At 45.4% G+C, this 14,229-nt stretch overlaps 23 non-coding genes across 23 annotated transcripts; 3 read left to right on the forward strand and 20 right to left on the reverse strand.

The window, feature by feature from the left end:
• Nucleotides 1–173: 173 nt before the first annotated feature.
• TRNAA-UGC (transfer RNA alanine (anticodon UGC)) lies at nt 174–245 on the reverse strand. Its single transcript has one exon. It is a non-coding gene; the product is annotated as a tRNA-Ala (tRNA).
• A 613-nt stretch (nt 246–858) lies between these two features.
• Nucleotides 859–944, reverse strand: TRNAY-GUA (transfer RNA tyrosine (anticodon GUA)). Its single transcript is given in 2 exon segments — nt 859–894; nt 908–944. It is a non-coding gene; the product is annotated as a tRNA-Tyr (tRNA).
• Nucleotides 945–1,700: 756 nt separating this feature from the next.
• TRNAA-UGC (transfer RNA alanine (anticodon UGC)) lies at nt 1,701–1,772 on the reverse strand. Its single transcript has one exon. It is a non-coding gene; the product is annotated as a tRNA-Ala (tRNA).
• Nucleotides 1,773–2,385: 613 nt separating this feature from the next.
• On the reverse strand, nt 2,386–2,471 carry TRNAY-GUA (transfer RNA tyrosine (anticodon GUA)). Its single transcript is given in 2 exon segments — nt 2,386–2,421; nt 2,435–2,471. It is a non-coding gene; the product is annotated as a tRNA-Tyr (tRNA).
• Nucleotides 2,472–3,227: 756 nt separating this feature from the next.
• TRNAA-UGC (transfer RNA alanine (anticodon UGC)) lies at nt 3,228–3,299 on the reverse strand. Its single transcript has one exon. It is a non-coding gene; the product is annotated as a tRNA-Ala (tRNA).
• A 164-nt stretch (nt 3,300–3,463) lies between these two features.
• Nucleotides 3,464–3,536, forward strand: TRNAM-CAU (transfer RNA methionine (anticodon CAU)). Its single transcript has one exon. It is a non-coding gene; the product is annotated as a tRNA-Met (tRNA).
• Nucleotides 3,537–3,731: 195 nt separating this feature from the next.
• On the reverse strand, nt 3,732–3,803 carry TRNAA-CGC (transfer RNA alanine (anticodon CGC)). Its single transcript has one exon. It is a non-coding gene; the product is annotated as a tRNA-Ala (tRNA).
• Nucleotides 3,804–4,416: 613 nt separating this feature from the next.
• On the reverse strand, nt 4,417–4,502 carry TRNAY-GUA (transfer RNA tyrosine (anticodon GUA)). The gene is given in 2 exon segments: nt 4,417–4,452; nt 4,466–4,502. It is a non-coding gene; the product is annotated as a tRNA-Tyr (tRNA).
• Nucleotides 4,503–5,258: 756 nt separating this feature from the next.
• On the reverse strand, nt 5,259–5,330 carry TRNAA-UGC (transfer RNA alanine (anticodon UGC)). Its single transcript has one exon. It is a non-coding gene; the product is annotated as a tRNA-Ala (tRNA).
• Nucleotides 5,331–5,943: 613 nt separating this feature from the next.
• TRNAY-GUA (transfer RNA tyrosine (anticodon GUA)) lies at nt 5,944–6,029 on the reverse strand. Its single transcript is given in 2 exon segments — nt 5,944–5,979; nt 5,993–6,029. It is a non-coding gene; the product is annotated as a tRNA-Tyr (tRNA).
• Nucleotides 6,030–6,785: 756 nt separating this feature from the next.
• TRNAA-UGC (transfer RNA alanine (anticodon UGC)) lies at nt 6,786–6,857 on the reverse strand. Its single transcript has one exon. It is a non-coding gene; the product is annotated as a tRNA-Ala (tRNA).
• A 164-nt stretch (nt 6,858–7,021) lies between these two features.
• Nucleotides 7,022–7,094, forward strand: TRNAM-CAU (transfer RNA methionine (anticodon CAU)). The gene has a single exon. It is a non-coding gene; the product is annotated as a tRNA-Met (tRNA).
• A 195-nt stretch (nt 7,095–7,289) lies between these two features.
• Nucleotides 7,290–7,361, reverse strand: TRNAA-CGC (transfer RNA alanine (anticodon CGC)). The gene has a single exon. It is a non-coding gene; the product is annotated as a tRNA-Ala (tRNA).
• A 613-nt stretch (nt 7,362–7,974) lies between these two features.
• Nucleotides 7,975–8,060, reverse strand: TRNAY-GUA (transfer RNA tyrosine (anticodon GUA)). The gene is given in 2 exon segments: nt 7,975–8,010; nt 8,024–8,060. It is a non-coding gene; the product is annotated as a tRNA-Tyr (tRNA).
• Nucleotides 8,061–8,816: 756 nt separating this feature from the next.
• On the reverse strand, nt 8,817–8,888 carry TRNAA-UGC (transfer RNA alanine (anticodon UGC)). The gene has a single exon. It is a non-coding gene; the product is annotated as a tRNA-Ala (tRNA).
• Nucleotides 8,889–9,501: 613 nt separating this feature from the next.
• Nucleotides 9,502–9,587, reverse strand: TRNAY-GUA (transfer RNA tyrosine (anticodon GUA)). Its single transcript is given in 2 exon segments — nt 9,502–9,537; nt 9,551–9,587. It is a non-coding gene; the product is annotated as a tRNA-Tyr (tRNA).
• A 756-nt stretch (nt 9,588–10,343) lies between these two features.
• Nucleotides 10,344–10,415, reverse strand: TRNAA-UGC (transfer RNA alanine (anticodon UGC)). The gene has a single exon. It is a non-coding gene; the product is annotated as a tRNA-Ala (tRNA).
• A 613-nt stretch (nt 10,416–11,028) lies between these two features.
• TRNAY-GUA (transfer RNA tyrosine (anticodon GUA)) lies at nt 11,029–11,114 on the reverse strand. The gene is given in 2 exon segments: nt 11,029–11,064; nt 11,078–11,114. It is a non-coding gene; the product is annotated as a tRNA-Tyr (tRNA).
• Nucleotides 11,115–11,870: 756 nt separating this feature from the next.
• Nucleotides 11,871–11,942, reverse strand: TRNAA-UGC (transfer RNA alanine (anticodon UGC)). Its single transcript has one exon. It is a non-coding gene; the product is annotated as a tRNA-Ala (tRNA).
• A 164-nt stretch (nt 11,943–12,106) lies between these two features.
• TRNAM-CAU (transfer RNA methionine (anticodon CAU)) lies at nt 12,107–12,179 on the forward strand. The gene has a single exon. It is a non-coding gene; the product is annotated as a tRNA-Met (tRNA).
• Nucleotides 12,180–12,374: 195 nt separating this feature from the next.
• TRNAA-CGC (transfer RNA alanine (anticodon CGC)) lies at nt 12,375–12,446 on the reverse strand. The gene has a single exon. It is a non-coding gene; the product is annotated as a tRNA-Ala (tRNA).
• Nucleotides 12,447–13,059: 613 nt separating this feature from the next.
• TRNAY-GUA (transfer RNA tyrosine (anticodon GUA)) lies at nt 13,060–13,145 on the reverse strand. Its single transcript is given in 2 exon segments — nt 13,060–13,095; nt 13,109–13,145. It is a non-coding gene; the product is annotated as a tRNA-Tyr (tRNA).
• A 756-nt stretch (nt 13,146–13,901) lies between these two features.
• TRNAA-UGC (transfer RNA alanine (anticodon UGC)) lies at nt 13,902–13,973 on the reverse strand. The gene has a single exon. It is a non-coding gene; the product is annotated as a tRNA-Ala (tRNA).
• Between the last annotated feature and the right edge of the window lie 256 nt (nt 13,974–14,229).

The following is a 14,229-nucleotide window of genomic DNA, read 5'->3' on the forward strand; positions in this document are numbered from 1 at the left end:
CTTTGGTTCTATAAGCATCAAAAATGAGATAGCCCCATTTCATGGGGTTTTCCAAGGCACACGTCTCACAGTTTAAGTGGGGTTCGTATCCCAGTTGCATGGCATATCTCTTCCTTAATACTGACAGCCAGCCTAGTTTTCTGCCAAAATCCAAGATAAGCATGGCAAAAGTCTGGAGATGCCGGGGATTGAACCCGGGGCCTCATACATGCAAAGCATGCGCTCTACCACTGAGCTACATCCCCTCCACTGCCCTCTAAAGTTTTGCTGGATGCAAGGAGACTCTGGAGCCCACGGACTGCAAAGTCTCGATTTGAGACTAGAATGTAAAGTGTCAGGCATGAAATTGCCCACGCCTTACGTGAGGGCTGTCTTCATGGAGCATATACTTAGTGCAATCAGGGTTCGATTCTCCAGCAGGGCTTTTATTTGCTCAGTTTGGAATGCAAAACTTCTCAGGATTTCCCCAAATGTGTAAACTGTTGGTCTACTTTCCAGCTTGCTCAGCCTTTCGGGGGATGATTCCATTGGCTATGCCCTCTTGCCCATCGGTGGACACTCAAATTGAAGGCAAGTCACAGTGTGATTGGCTGCCAAGCAGCTACCGTGGTGCAATGCAATTGGAAGTCTGCCAAGGGCATACATGTACTAATGCAATGCTTTGGTAGCAGTTTTGATCAGCAGGTTTCCATTACTGTTCTTCACGCCTCCCCTAGCGATGACTATGTCATCAATTCCCTTTGAAAGCAGATAGAGTACGCTTCTTTTCCAGTATTTATCGAAGCTCGGGGACTTTTTCATAATCAACGGAAGGTATTGTTGATTAACAGCAAAAGACATGGAAATGAAACCACAAAATCCTTCGAGCCGGATTTGAACCAGCGACCTAAGGATGCCCGAATTAATGCTACAGTCCTCCGCTCTACCAACTGAGCTATCGAAGGAGGGGTAGCAGAAGCTCATAGCACTGAAATTACCTCTCGCTCAAGAAAGGTTGTGGGGGGTGGGGACCAGGAGCAGACAGATGAAAATCATCAATATTAATCGCGGCTCCCTCTCAAAGCTACCACTTCTGAGAGCACACTGTGAGTTACGTCTTATCACCTCAAAGGAGGATTTCACACCAAAGTGGATGTTCCGTCTTGGCTTGGTGAAAAGCAGGGGCGCCGCAATGATGAATTTTACAGAAAGGAAAGGAACTTTGATACAAAGACCTTAGGAAGCATTGGTGGCAAATGGATGGAAGCCTTTAACCGTGAGAAAAATGACAGAAAGTTATGGGAGTCATTACCACGCACCCAGCTTCAAGAACATGCATTTTGGGTTCATTTTTGAAAGGAAAGAGAATGGACAAATCAGTAGAGTAAAGGCAACATATTCAGTTTTTCTTGAAGCTACTGTAGAGAGTCTCTGGTTTAGAGGAAGAACCCTTACCAATGACCAAGATGGCTGCCACCGATTTCTATCCTAAATGTATTAAGATTGCCAAGATTAATCATCACTTTGATGGCTTAAACAAGTAAGATTCTTTGGTTCTATAAGCATCAAAAATGAGATAGCCCCATTTCATGGGGTTTTCCAAGGCACACGTCTCACAGTTTAAGTGGGGTTCGTATCCCAGTTGCATGGCATATCTCTTCCTTAATACTGACAGCCAGCCTAGTTTTCTGCCAAAATCCAAGATAAGCATGGCAAAAGTCTGGAGATGCCGGGGATTGAACCCGGGGCCTCATACATGCAAAGCATGCGCTCTACCACTGAGCTACATCCCCTCCACTGCCCTCTAAAGTTTTGCTGGATGCAAGGAGACTCTGGAGCCCACGGACTGCAAAGTCTCGATTTGAGACTAGAATGTAAAGTGTCAGGCATGAAATTGCCCACGCCTTACGTGAGGGCTGTCTTCATGGAGCATATACTTAGTGCAATCAGGGTTCGATTCTCCAGCAGGGCTTTTATTTGCTCAGTTTGGAATGCAAAACTTCTCAGGATTTCCCCAAATGTGTAAACTGTTGGTCTACTTTCCAGCTTGCTCAGCCTTTCGGGGGATGATTCCATTGGCTATGCCCTCTTGCCCATCGGTGGACACTCAAATTGAAGGCAAGTCACAGTGTGATTGGCTGCCAAGCAGCTACCGTGGTGCAATGCAATTGGAAGTCTGCCAAGGGCATACATGTACTAATGCAATGCTTTGGTAGCAGTTTTGATCAGCAGGTTTCCATTACTGTTCTTCACGCCTCCCCTAGCGATGACTATGTCATCAATTCCCTTTGAAAGCAGATAGAGTACGCTTCTTTTCCAGTATTTATCGAAGCTCGGGGACTTTTTCATAATCAACGGAAGGTATTGTTGATTAACAGCAAAAGACATGGAAATGAAACCACAAAATCCTTCGAGCCGGATTTGAACCAGCGACCTAAGGATGCCCGAATTAATGCTACAGTCCTCCGCTCTACCAACTGAGCTATCGAAGGAGGGGTAGCAGAAGCTCATAGCACTGAAATTACCTCTCGCTCAAGAAAGGTTGTGGGGGGTGGGGACCAGGAGCAGACAGATGAAAATCATCAATATTAATCGCGGCTCCCTCTCAAAGCTACCACTTCTGAGAGCACACTGTGAGTTACGTCTTATCACCTCAAAGGAGGATTTCACACCAAAGTGGATGTTCCGTCTTGGCTTGGTGAAAAGCAGGGGCGCCGCAATGATGAATTTTACAGAAAGGAAAGGAACTTTGATACAAAGACCTTAGGAAGCATTGGTGGCAAATGGATGGAAGCCTTTAACCGTGAGAAAAATGACAGAAAGTTATGGGAGTCATTACCACGCACCCAGCTTCAAGAACATGCATTTTGGGTTCATTTTTGAAAGGAAAGAGAATGGACAAATCAGTAGAGTAAAGGCAACATATTCAGTTTTTCTTGAAGCTACTGTAGAGAGTCTCTGGTTTAGAGGAAGAACCCTTACCAATGACCAAGATGGCTGCCACCGATTTCTATCCTAAATGTATTAAGATTGCCAAGATTAATCATCACTTTGATGGCTTAAACAAGTAAGATTCTTTGGTTCTATAAGCATCAAAAATGAGATAGCCCCATTTCATGGGGTTTTCCAAGGCACACGTCTCACAGTTTAAGTGGGGTTCGTATCCCAGTTGCATGACATATCTCTTCCTTAATACTGACAGCCAGCCTAGTTTTCTGCCAAAATCCAAGATAAGCATGGCAAAAGTCTGGAGATGCCGGGGATTGAACCCGGGGCCTCATACATGCAAAGCATGCGCTCTACCACTGAGCTACATCCCCTTGTATGCCAAGTTTTACTGTATGCATGGAAACCCTGAATGTAAGTGTCTGCCAAGTCAACCCACTTGACACTGCAGCATAAAGTCTCAGTCAGGAAAATCCTTAAGCCTCGCACCTGGATTATCTTCCTGGTCTATAGTCTTGTTTAGAGATGCTTGTGTGCAGCCTTCTTAGCGCAGTAGGCAGCGCGTCAGTCTCATAATCTGAAGGTCCTGAGTTCGTTCCTCAGAGAGGGCATTTATTTCCTCCTTTTGGCAAGCAAAATTCTCAGATTTTCATGAAAAGTGGAAACTATGCCTATTTCAAACAATATTTTTCAATGCAACCTATTTAAGTGGGGTTCTGACCCCCCAACTGCCTGAGAAACCTCAACTTTCCACAAGGTGGCAGGCTAGCCTTCTGGAAAAAGCCGAGATACAGAACAGCGACTCCTGGAGATGCCGGGGATTGAACCCGGGGCCTCATACATGCGAAGCATGCGCTCTACCACTGAGCTACATCCCCTCCACTGCCCTCTAAAGTTTTGCTGGATGCAAGGAGACTCTGGAGCCCACGGACTGCAAAGTCTCGATTTGAGACTAGAATGTAAAGTGTCAGGGATGAAATTGCCCACGCCTTACGTGAGGGCTGTCTTCATGGAGCATATACTTAGTGCAATCAGGGTTCGATTCTCCAGCAGGGCTTTTATTTGCTCAGTTTGGAATGCAAAACTTCTCAGGATTTCCCCAAATGTGTAAACTGTTGGTCTACTTTCCAGCTTGCTCAGCCTTTCGGGGGATGATTCCATTGGCTATGCCCTCTTGCCCATCGGTGGACACTCAAATTGAAGGCAAGTCACAGTGTGATTGGCTGCCAAGCAGCTACCGTGGTGCAATGCAATTGGAAGTCTGCCAAGGGCATACATGTACTAATGCAATGCTTTGGTAGCAGTTTTGATCAGCAGGTTTCCATTACTGTTCTTCACGCCTCCCCTAGCGATGACTATGTCATCAATTCCCTTTGAAAGCAGATAGAGTACGCTTCTTTTCCAGTATTTATCGAAGCTCGGGGACTTTTTCATAATCAACGGAAGGTATTGTTGATTAACAGCAAAAGACATGGAAATGAAACCACAAAATCCTTCGAGCTGGATTTGAACCAGCGACCTAAGGATGCCCGAATTAATGCTACAGTCCTCCGCTCTACCAACTGAGCTATCGAAGGAGGGGTAGCAGAAGCTCATAGCACTGAAATTACCTCTCGCTCAAGAAAGGTTGTGGGGGGTGGGGACCAGGAGCAGACAGATGAAAATCATCAATATTAATCGCGGCTCCCTCTCAAAGCTACCACTTCTGAGAGCACACTGTGAGTTACGTCTTATCACCTCAAAGGAGGATTTCACACCAAAGTGGATGTTCCGTCTTGGCTTGGTGAAAAGCAGGGGCGCCGCAATGATGAATTTTACAGAAAGGAAAGGAACTTTGATACAAAGACCTTAGGAAGCATTGGTGGCAAATGGATGGAAGCCTTTAACCGTGAGAAAAATGACAGAAAGTTATGGGAGTCATTACCACGCACCCAGCTTCAAGAACATGCATTTTGGGTTCATTTTTGAAAGGAAAGAGAATGGACAAATCAGTAGAGTAAAGGCAACATATTCAGTTTTTCTTGAAGCTACTGTAGAGAGTCTCTGGTTTAGAGGAAGAACCCTTACCAATGACCAAGATGGCTGCCACCGATTTCTATCCTAAATGTATTAAGATTGCCAAGATTAATCATCACTTTGATGGCTTAAACAAGTAAGATTCTTTGGTTCTATAAGCATCAAAAATGAGATAGCCCCATTTCATGGGGTTTTCCAAGGCACACGTCTCACAGTTTAAGTGGGGTTCGTATCCCAGTTGCATGGCATATCTCTTCCTTAATACTGACAGCCAGCCTAGTTTTCTGCCAAAATCCAAGATAAGCATGGCAAAAGTCTGGAGATGCCGGGGATTGAACCCGGGGCCTCATACATGCAAAGCATGCGCTCTACCACTGAGCTACATCCCCTCCACTGCCCTCTAAAGTTTTGCTGGATGCAAGGAGACTCTGGAGCCCACGGACTGCAAAGTCTCGATTTGAGACTAGAATGTAAAGTGTCAGGCATGAAATTGCCCACGCCTTACGTGAGGGCTGTCTTCATGGAGCATATACTTAGTGCAATCAGGGTTCGATTCTCCAGCAGGGCTTTTATTTGCTCAGTTTGGAATGCAAAACTTCTCAGGATTTCCCCAAATGTGTAAACTGTTGGTCTACTTTCCAGCTTGCTCAGCCTTTCGGGGGATGATTCCATTGGCTATGCCCTCTTGCCCATCGGTGGACACTCAAATTGAAGGCAAGTCACAGTGTGATTGGCTGCCAAGCAGCTACCGTGGTGCAATGCAATTGGAAGTCTGCCAAGGGCATACATGTACTAATGCAATGCTTTGGTAGCAGTTTTGATCAGCAGGTTTCCATTACTGTTCTTCACGCCTCCCCTAGCGATGACTATGTCATCAATTCCCTTTGAAAGCAGATAGAGTACGCTTCTTTTCCAGTATTTATCGAAGCTCGGGGACTTTTTCATAATCAACGGAAGGTATTGTTGATTAACAGCAAAAGACATGGAAATGAAACCACAAAATCCTTCGAGCCGGATTTGAACCAGCGACCTAAGGATGCCCGAATTAATGCTACAGTCCTCCGCTCTACCAACTGAGCTATCGAAGGAGGGGTAGCAGAAGCTCATAGCACTGAAATTACCTCTCGCTCAAGAAAGGTTGTGGGGGGTGGGGACCAGGAGCAGACAGATGAAAATCATCAATATTAATCGCGGCTCCCTCTCAAAGCTACCACTTCTGAGAGCACACTGTGAGTTACGTCTTATCACCTCAAAGGAGGATTTCACACCAAAGTGGATGTTCCGTCTTGGCTTGGTGAAAAGCAGGGGCGCCGCAATGATGAATTTTACAGAAAGGAAAGGAACTTTGATACAAAGACCTTAGGAAGCATTGGTGGCAAATGGATGGAAGCCTTTAACCGTGAGAAAAATGACAGAAAGTTATGGGAGTCATTACCACGCACCCAGCTTCAAGAACATGCATTTTGGGTTCATTTTTGAAAGGAAAGAGAATGGACAAATCAGTAGAGTAAAGGCAACATATTCAGTTTTTCTTGAAGCTACTGTAGAGAGTCTCTGGTTTAGAGGAAGAACCCTTACCAATGACCAAGATGGCTGCCACCGATTTCTATCCTAAATGTATTAAGATTGCCAAGATTAATCATCACTTTGATGGCTTAAACAAGTAAGATTCTTTGGTTCTATAAGCATCAAAAATGAGATAGCCCCATTTCATGGGGTTTTCCAAGGCACACGTCTCACAGTTTAAGTGGGGTTCGTATCCCAGTTGCATGACATATCTCTTCCTTAATACTGACAGCCAGCCTAGTTTTCTGCCAAAATCCAAGATAAGCATGGCAAAAGTCTGGAGATGCCGGGGATTGAACCCGGGGCCTCATACATGCAAAGCATGCGCTCTACCACTGAGCTACATCCCCTTGTATGCCAAGTTTTACTGTATGCATGGAAACCCTGAATGTAAGTGTCTGCCAAGTCAACCCACTTGACACTGCAGCATAAAGTCTCAGTCAGGAAAATCCTTAAGCCTCGCACCTGGATTATCTTCCTGGTCTATAGTCTTGTTTAGAGATGCTTGTGTGCAGCCTTCTTAGCGCAGTAGGCAGCGCGTCAGTCTCATAATCTGAAGGTCCTGAGTTCGTTCCTCAGAGAGGGCATTTATTTCCTCCTTTTGGCAAGCAAAATTCTCAGATTTTCATGAAAAGTGGAAACTATGCCTATTTCAAACAATATTTTTCAATGCAACCTATTTAAGTGGGGTTCTGACCCCCCAACTGCCTGAGAAACCTCAACTTTCCACAAGGTGGCAGGCTAGCCTTCTGGAAAAAGCCGAGATACAGAACAGCGACTCCTGGAGATGCCGGGGATTGAACCCGGGGCCTCATACATGCGAAGCATGCGCTCTACCACTGAGCTACATCCCCTCCACTGCCCTCTAAAGTTTTGCTGGATGCAAGGAGACTCTGGAGCCCACGGACTGCAAAGTCTCGATTTGAGACTAGAATGTAAAGTGTCAGGGATGAAATTGCCCACGCCTTACGTGAGGGCTGTCTTCATGGAGCATATACTTAGTGCAATCAGGGTTCGATTCTCCAGCAGGGCTTTTATTTGCTCAGTTTGGAATGCAAAACTTCTCAGGATTTCCCCAAATGTGTAAACTGTTGGTCTACTTTCCAGCTTGCTCAGCCTTTCGGGGGATGATTCCATTGGCTATGCCCTCTTGCCCATCGGTGGACACTCAAATTGAAGGCAAGTCACAGTGTGATTGGCTGCCAAGCAGCTACCGTGGTGCAATGCAATTGGAAGTCTGCCAAGGGCATACATGTACTAATGCAATGCTTTGGTAGCAGTTTTGATCAGCAGGTTTCCATTACTGTTCTTCACGCCTCCCCTAGCGATGACTATGTCATCAATTCCCTTTGAAAGCAGATAGAGTACGCTTCTTTTCCAGTATTTATCGAAGCTCGGGGACTTTTTCATAATCAACGGAAGGTATTGTTGATTAACAGCAAAAGACATGGAAATGAAACCACAAAATCCTTCGAGCTGGATTTGAACCAGCGACCTAAGGATGCCCGAATTAATGCTACAGTCCTCCGCTCTACCAACTGAGCTATCGAAGGAGGGGTAGCAGAAGCTCATAGCACTGAAATTACCTCTCGCTCAAGAAAGGTTGTGGGGGGTGGGGACCAGGAGCAGACAGATGAAAATCATCAATATTAATCGCGGCTCCCTCTCAAAGCTACCACTTCTGAGAGCACACTGTGAGTTACGTCTTATCACCTCAAAGGAGGATTTCACACCAAAGTGGATGTTCCGTCTTGGCTTGGTGAAAAGCAGGGGCGCCGCAATGATGAATTTTACAGAAAGGAAAGGAACTTTGATACAAAGACCTTAGGAAGCATTGGTGGCAAATGGATGGAAGCCTTTAACCGTGAGAAAAATGACAGAAAGTTATGGGAGTCATTACCACGCACCCAGCTTCAAGAACATGCATTTTGGGTTCATTTTTGAAAGGAAAGAGAATGGACAAATCAGTAGAGTAAAGGCAACATATTCAGTTTTTCTTGAAGCTACTGTAGAGAGTCTCTGGTTTAGAGGAAGAACCCTTACCAATGACCAAGATGGCTGCCACCGATTTCTATCCTAAATGTATTAAGATTGCCAAGATTAATCATCACTTTGATGGCTTAAACAAGTAAGATTCTTTGGTTCTATAAGCATCAAAAATGAGATAGCCCCATTTCATGGGGTTTTCCAAGGCACACGTCTCACAGTTTAAGTGGGGTTCGTATCCCAGTTGCATGGCATATCTCTTCCTTAATACTGACAGCCAGCCTAGTTTTCTGCCAAAATCCAAGATAAGCATGGCAAAAGTCTGGAGATGCCGGGGATTGAACCCGGGGCCTCATACATGCAAAGCATGCGCTCTACCACTGAGCTACATCCCCTCCACTGCCCTCTAAAGTTTTGCTGGATGCAAGGAGACTCTGGAGCCCACGGACTGCAAAGTCTCGATTTGAGACTAGAATGTAAAGTGTCAGGGATGAAATTGCCCACGCCTTACGTGAGGGCTGTCTTCATGGAGCATATACTTAGTGCAATCAGGGTTCGATTCTCCAGCAGGGCTTTTATTTGCTCAGTTTGGAATGCAAAACTTCTCAGGATTTCCCCAAATGTGTAAACTGTTGGTCTACTTTCCAGCTTGCTCAGCCTTTCGGGGGATGATTCCATTGGCTATGCCCTCTTGCCCATCGGTGGACACTCAAATTGAAGGCAAGTCACAGTGTGATTGGCTGCCAAGCAGCTACCGTGGTGCAATGCAATTGGAAGTCTGCCAAGGGCATACATGTACTAATGCAATGCTTTGGTAGCAGTTTTGATCAGCAGGTTTCCATTACTGTTCTTCACGCCTCCCCTAGCGATGACTATGTCATCAATTCCCTTTGAAAGCAGATAGAGTACGCTTCTTTTCCAGTATTTATCGAAGCTCGGGGACTTTTTCATAATCAACGGAAGGTATTGTTGATTAACAGCAAAAGACATGGAAATGAAACCACAAAATCCTTCGAGCCGGATTTGAACCAGCGACCTAAGGATGCCCGAATTAATGCTACAGTCCTCCGCTCTACCAACTGAGCTATCGAAGGAGGGGTAGCAGAAGCTCATAGCACTGAAATTACCTCTCGCTCAAGAAAGGTTGTGGGGGGTGGGGACCAGGAGCAGACAGATGAAAATCATCAATATTAATCGCGGCTCCCTCTCAAAGCTACCACTTCTGAGAGCACACTGTGAGTTACGTCTTATCACCTCAAAGGAGGATTTCACACCAAAGTGGATGTTCCGTCTTGGCTTGGTGAAAAGCAGGGGCGCCGCAATGATGAATTTTACAGAAAGGAAAGGAACTTTGATACAAAGACCTTAGGAAGCATTGGTGGCAAATGGATGGAAGCCTTTAACCGTGAGAAAAATGACAGAAAGTTATGGGAGTCATTACCACGCACCCAGCTTCAAGAACATGCATTTTGGGTTCATTTTTGAAAGGAAAGAGAATGGACAAATCAGTAGAGTAAAGGCAACATATTCAGTTTTTCTTGAAGCTACTGTAGAGAGTCTCTGGTTTAGAGGAAGAACCCTTACCAATGACCAAGATGGCTGCCACCGATTTCTATCCTAAATGTATTAAGATTGCCAAGATTAATCATCACTTTGATGGCTTAAACAAGTAAGATTCTTTGGTTCTATAAGCATCAAAAATGAGATAGCCCCATTTCATGGGGTTTTCCAAGGCACACGTCTCACAGTTTAAGTGGGGTTCGTATCCCAGTTGCATGGCATATCTCTTCCTTAATACTGACAGCCAGCCTAGTTTTCTGCCAAAATCCAAGATAAGCATGGCAAAAGTCTGGAGATGCCGGGGATTGAACCCGGGGCCTCATACATGCAAAGCATGCGCTCTACCACTGAGCTACATCCCCTCCACTGCCCTCTAAAGTTTTGCTGGATGCAAGGAGACTCTGGAGCCCACGGACTGCAAAGTCTCGATTTGAGACTAGAATGTAAAGTGTCAGGCATGAAATTGCCCACGCCTTACGTGAGGGCTGTCTTCATGGAGCATATACTTAGTGCAATCAGGGTTCGATTCTCCAGCAGGGCTTTTATTTGCTCAGTTTGGAATGCAAAACTTCTCAGGATTTCCCCAAATGTGTAAACTGTTGGTCTACTTTCCAGCTTGCTCAGCCTTTCGGGGGATGATTCCATTGGCTATGCCCTCTTGCCCATCGGTGGACACTCAAATTGAAGGCAAGTCACAGTGTGATTGGCTGCCAAGCAGCTACCGTGGTGCAATGCAATTGGAAGTCTGCCAAGGGCATACATGTACTAATGCAATGCTTTGGTAGCAGTTTTGATCAGCAGGTTTCCATTACTGTTCTTCACGCCTCCCCTAGCGATGACTATGTCATCAATTCCCTTTGAAAGCAGATAGAGTACGCTTCTTTTCCAGTATTTATCGAAGCTCGGGGACTTTTTCATAATCAACGGAAGGTATTGTTGATTAACAGCAAAAGACATGGAAATGAAACCACAAAATCCTTCGAGCCGGATTTGAACCAGCGACCTAAGGATGCCCGAATTAATGCTACAGTCCTCCGCTCTACCAACTGAGCTATCGAAGGAGGGGTAGCAGAAGCTCATAGCACTGAAATTACCTCTCGCTCAAGAAAGGTTGTGGGGGGTGGGGACCAGGAGCAGACAGATGAAAATCATCAATATTAATCGCGGCTCCCTCTCAAAGCTACCACTTCTGAGAGCACACTGTGAGTTACGTCTTATCACCTCAAAGGAGGATTTCACACCAAAGTGGATGTTCCGTCTTGGCTTGGTGAAAAGCAGGGGCGCCGCAATGATGAATTTTACAGAAAGGAAAGGAACTTTGATACAAAGACCTTAGGAAGCATTGGTGGCAAATGGATGGAAGCCTTTAACCGTGAGAAAAATGACAGAAAGTTATGGGAGTCATTACCACGCACCCAGCTTCAAGAACATGCATTTTGGGTTCATTTTTGAAAGGAAAGAGAATGGACAAATCAGTAGAGTAAAGGCAACATATTCAGTTTTTCTTGAAGCTACTGTAGAGAGTCTCTGGTTTAGAGGAAGAACCCTTACCAATGACCAAGATGGCTGCCACCGATTTCTATCCTAAATGTATTAAGATTGCCAAGATTAATCATCACTTTGATGGCTTAAACAAGTAAGATTCTTTGGTTCTATAAGCATCAAAAATGAGATAGCCCCATTTCATGGGGTTTTCCAAGGCACACGTCTCACAGTTTAAGTGGGGTTCGTATCCCAGTTGCATGGCATATCTCTTCCTTAATACTGACAGCCAGCCTAGTTTTCTGCCAAAATCCAAGATAAGCATGGCAAAAGTCTGGAGATGCCGGGGATTGAACCCGGGGCCTCATACATGCAAAGCATGCGCTCTACCACTGAGCTACATCCCCTTGTATGCCAAGTTTTACTGTATGCATGGAAACCCTGAATGTAAGTGTCTGCCAAGTCAACCCCCTTGACACTGCAGCATAAAGTCTCAGTCAGGAAAATCCTTAAGCCTCGCACCTGGATTATCTTCCTGGTCTATAGTCTTGTTTAGAGATGCTTGTGTGCAGCCTTCTTAGCGCAGTAGGCAGCGCGTCAGTCTCATAATCTGAAGGTCCTGAGTTCGATCCTCAGAGAGGGCATTTATTTCCTCCTTTTGGCAAGCAAAATTCTCAGATTTTCTTGAAAAGTGGAAACTATGCCTATTTCAAACAATATTTTTCAATGCAACCTATTTAAGTGGGGTTCTGACCCCCCAACTGCCTGAGAAACCTCAACTTTCCACAAGGTGGCAGGCTAGCCTTCTGGAAAAAGCCGAGATACAGAACAGCGACTCCTGGAGATGCCGGGGATTGAACCCGGGGCCTCATACATGCGAAGCATGCGCTCTACCACTGAGCTACATCCCCTCCACTGCCCTCTAAAGTTTTGCTGGATGCAAGGAGACTCTGGAGCCCACGGACTGCAAAGTCTCGATTTGAGACTAGAATGTAAAGTGTCAGGCATGAAATTGCCCACGCCTTACGTGAGGGCTGTCTTCATGGAGCATATACTTAGTGCAATCAGGGTTCGATTCTCCGGCAGGGCTTTTATTTGCTCAGTTTGGAATGCAAAACTTCTCAGGATTTCCCCAAATGTGTAAACTGTTGGTCTACTTTCCAGCTTGCTCAGCCTTTCGGGGGATGATTCCATTGGCTATGCCCTCTTGCCCATCGGTGGACACTCAAATTGAAGGCAAGTCACAGTGTGATTGGCTGCCAAGCAGCTACCGTGGTGCAATGCAATTGGAAGTCTGCCAAGGGCATACATGTACTAATGCAATGCTTTGGTAGCAGTTTTGATCAGCAGGTTTCCTTTACTGTTCTTCACGCCTCCCCTAGCGATGACTATGTCATCAATTCCCTTTGAAAGCAGATAGAGTACGCTTCTTTTCCAGTATTTATCGAAGCTCGGGGACTTTTTCATAATCAACGGAAGGTATTGTTGATTAACAGCAAAAGACATGGAAATGAAACCACAAAATCCTTCGAGCCAGATTTGAACCAGCGACCTAAGGATGCCCGAATTAATGCTACAGTCCTCCGCTCTACCAACTGAGCTATCGAAGGAGGGGTAGCAGAAGCTCATAGCACTGAAATTACCTCTCGCTCAAGAAAGGTTGTGGGGGGTGGGGACCAGGAGCAGACAGATGAAAATCATCAATATTAATCGCGGCTCCCTCTCAAAGCTACCACTTCTGAGAGCACACTGTGAGTTACGTCTTATCACCTCAAAGGAGGATTTCACACCAAAGTGGATGTTCCGTCTTGGCTTGGTGAAAAGCAGGGGCGCCGCAATGATGAATTTTACAGAAAGGAAAGGAACTTTGATACAAAGACCTTAGGAAGCATTGGTGGCAAATGGATGGAAGCCTTTAACCGTGAGAAAAATGACAGAAAGTTATGGGAGTCATTACCACGCACCCAGCTTCAAGAACATGCATTTTGGGTTCATTTTTGAAAGGAAAGAGAATGGACAAATCAGTAGAGTAAAGGCAACATATTCAGTTTTTCTTGAAGCTACTGTAGAGAGTCTCTGGTTTAGAGGAAGAACCCTTACCAATGACCAAGATGGCTGCCACCGATTTCTATCCTAAATGTATTAAGATTGCCAAGATTAATCATCACTTTGATGGCTTAAACAAGTAAGATTCTTTGGTTCTATAAGCATCAAAAATGAGATAGCCCCATTTCATGGGGTTTTCCAAGGCACACGTCTCACAGTTTAAGTGGGGTTCGTATCCCAGTTGCATGGCATATCTCTTCCTTAATACTGACAGCCAGCCTAGTTTTCTGCCAAAATCCAAGATAAGCATGGCAAAAGTCTGGAGATGCCGGGGATTGAACCCGGGGCCTCATACATGCAAAGCATGCGCTCTACCACTGAGCTACATCCCCTCCACTGCCCTCTAAAGTTTTGCTGGATGCAAGGAGACTCTGGAGCCCACGGACTGCAAAGTCTCGATTTGAGACTAGAATGTAAAGTGTCAGGGATGAAATTGCCCACGCCTTACGTGAGGGCTGTCTTCATGGAGCATATACTTAGTGCAATCAGGGTTCGATTCTCCAGCAGGGCTTTTATTTGCTCAGTTTGGAATGCAAAACTTCTCAGGATTTCCCCAAATGTGTAAACTGTTGGTCTACTTTCCAGCTT

The sequence above is a fragment of the Lissotriton helveticus genome, chromosome 1_2 (genome assembly GCF_964261635.1).
Source record: "Lissotriton helveticus chromosome 1_2, aLisHel1.1, whole genome shotgun sequence".
Classification (NCBI taxonomy): domain Eukaryota; kingdom Metazoa; phylum Chordata; class Amphibia; order Caudata; family Salamandridae; genus Lissotriton; species Lissotriton helveticus.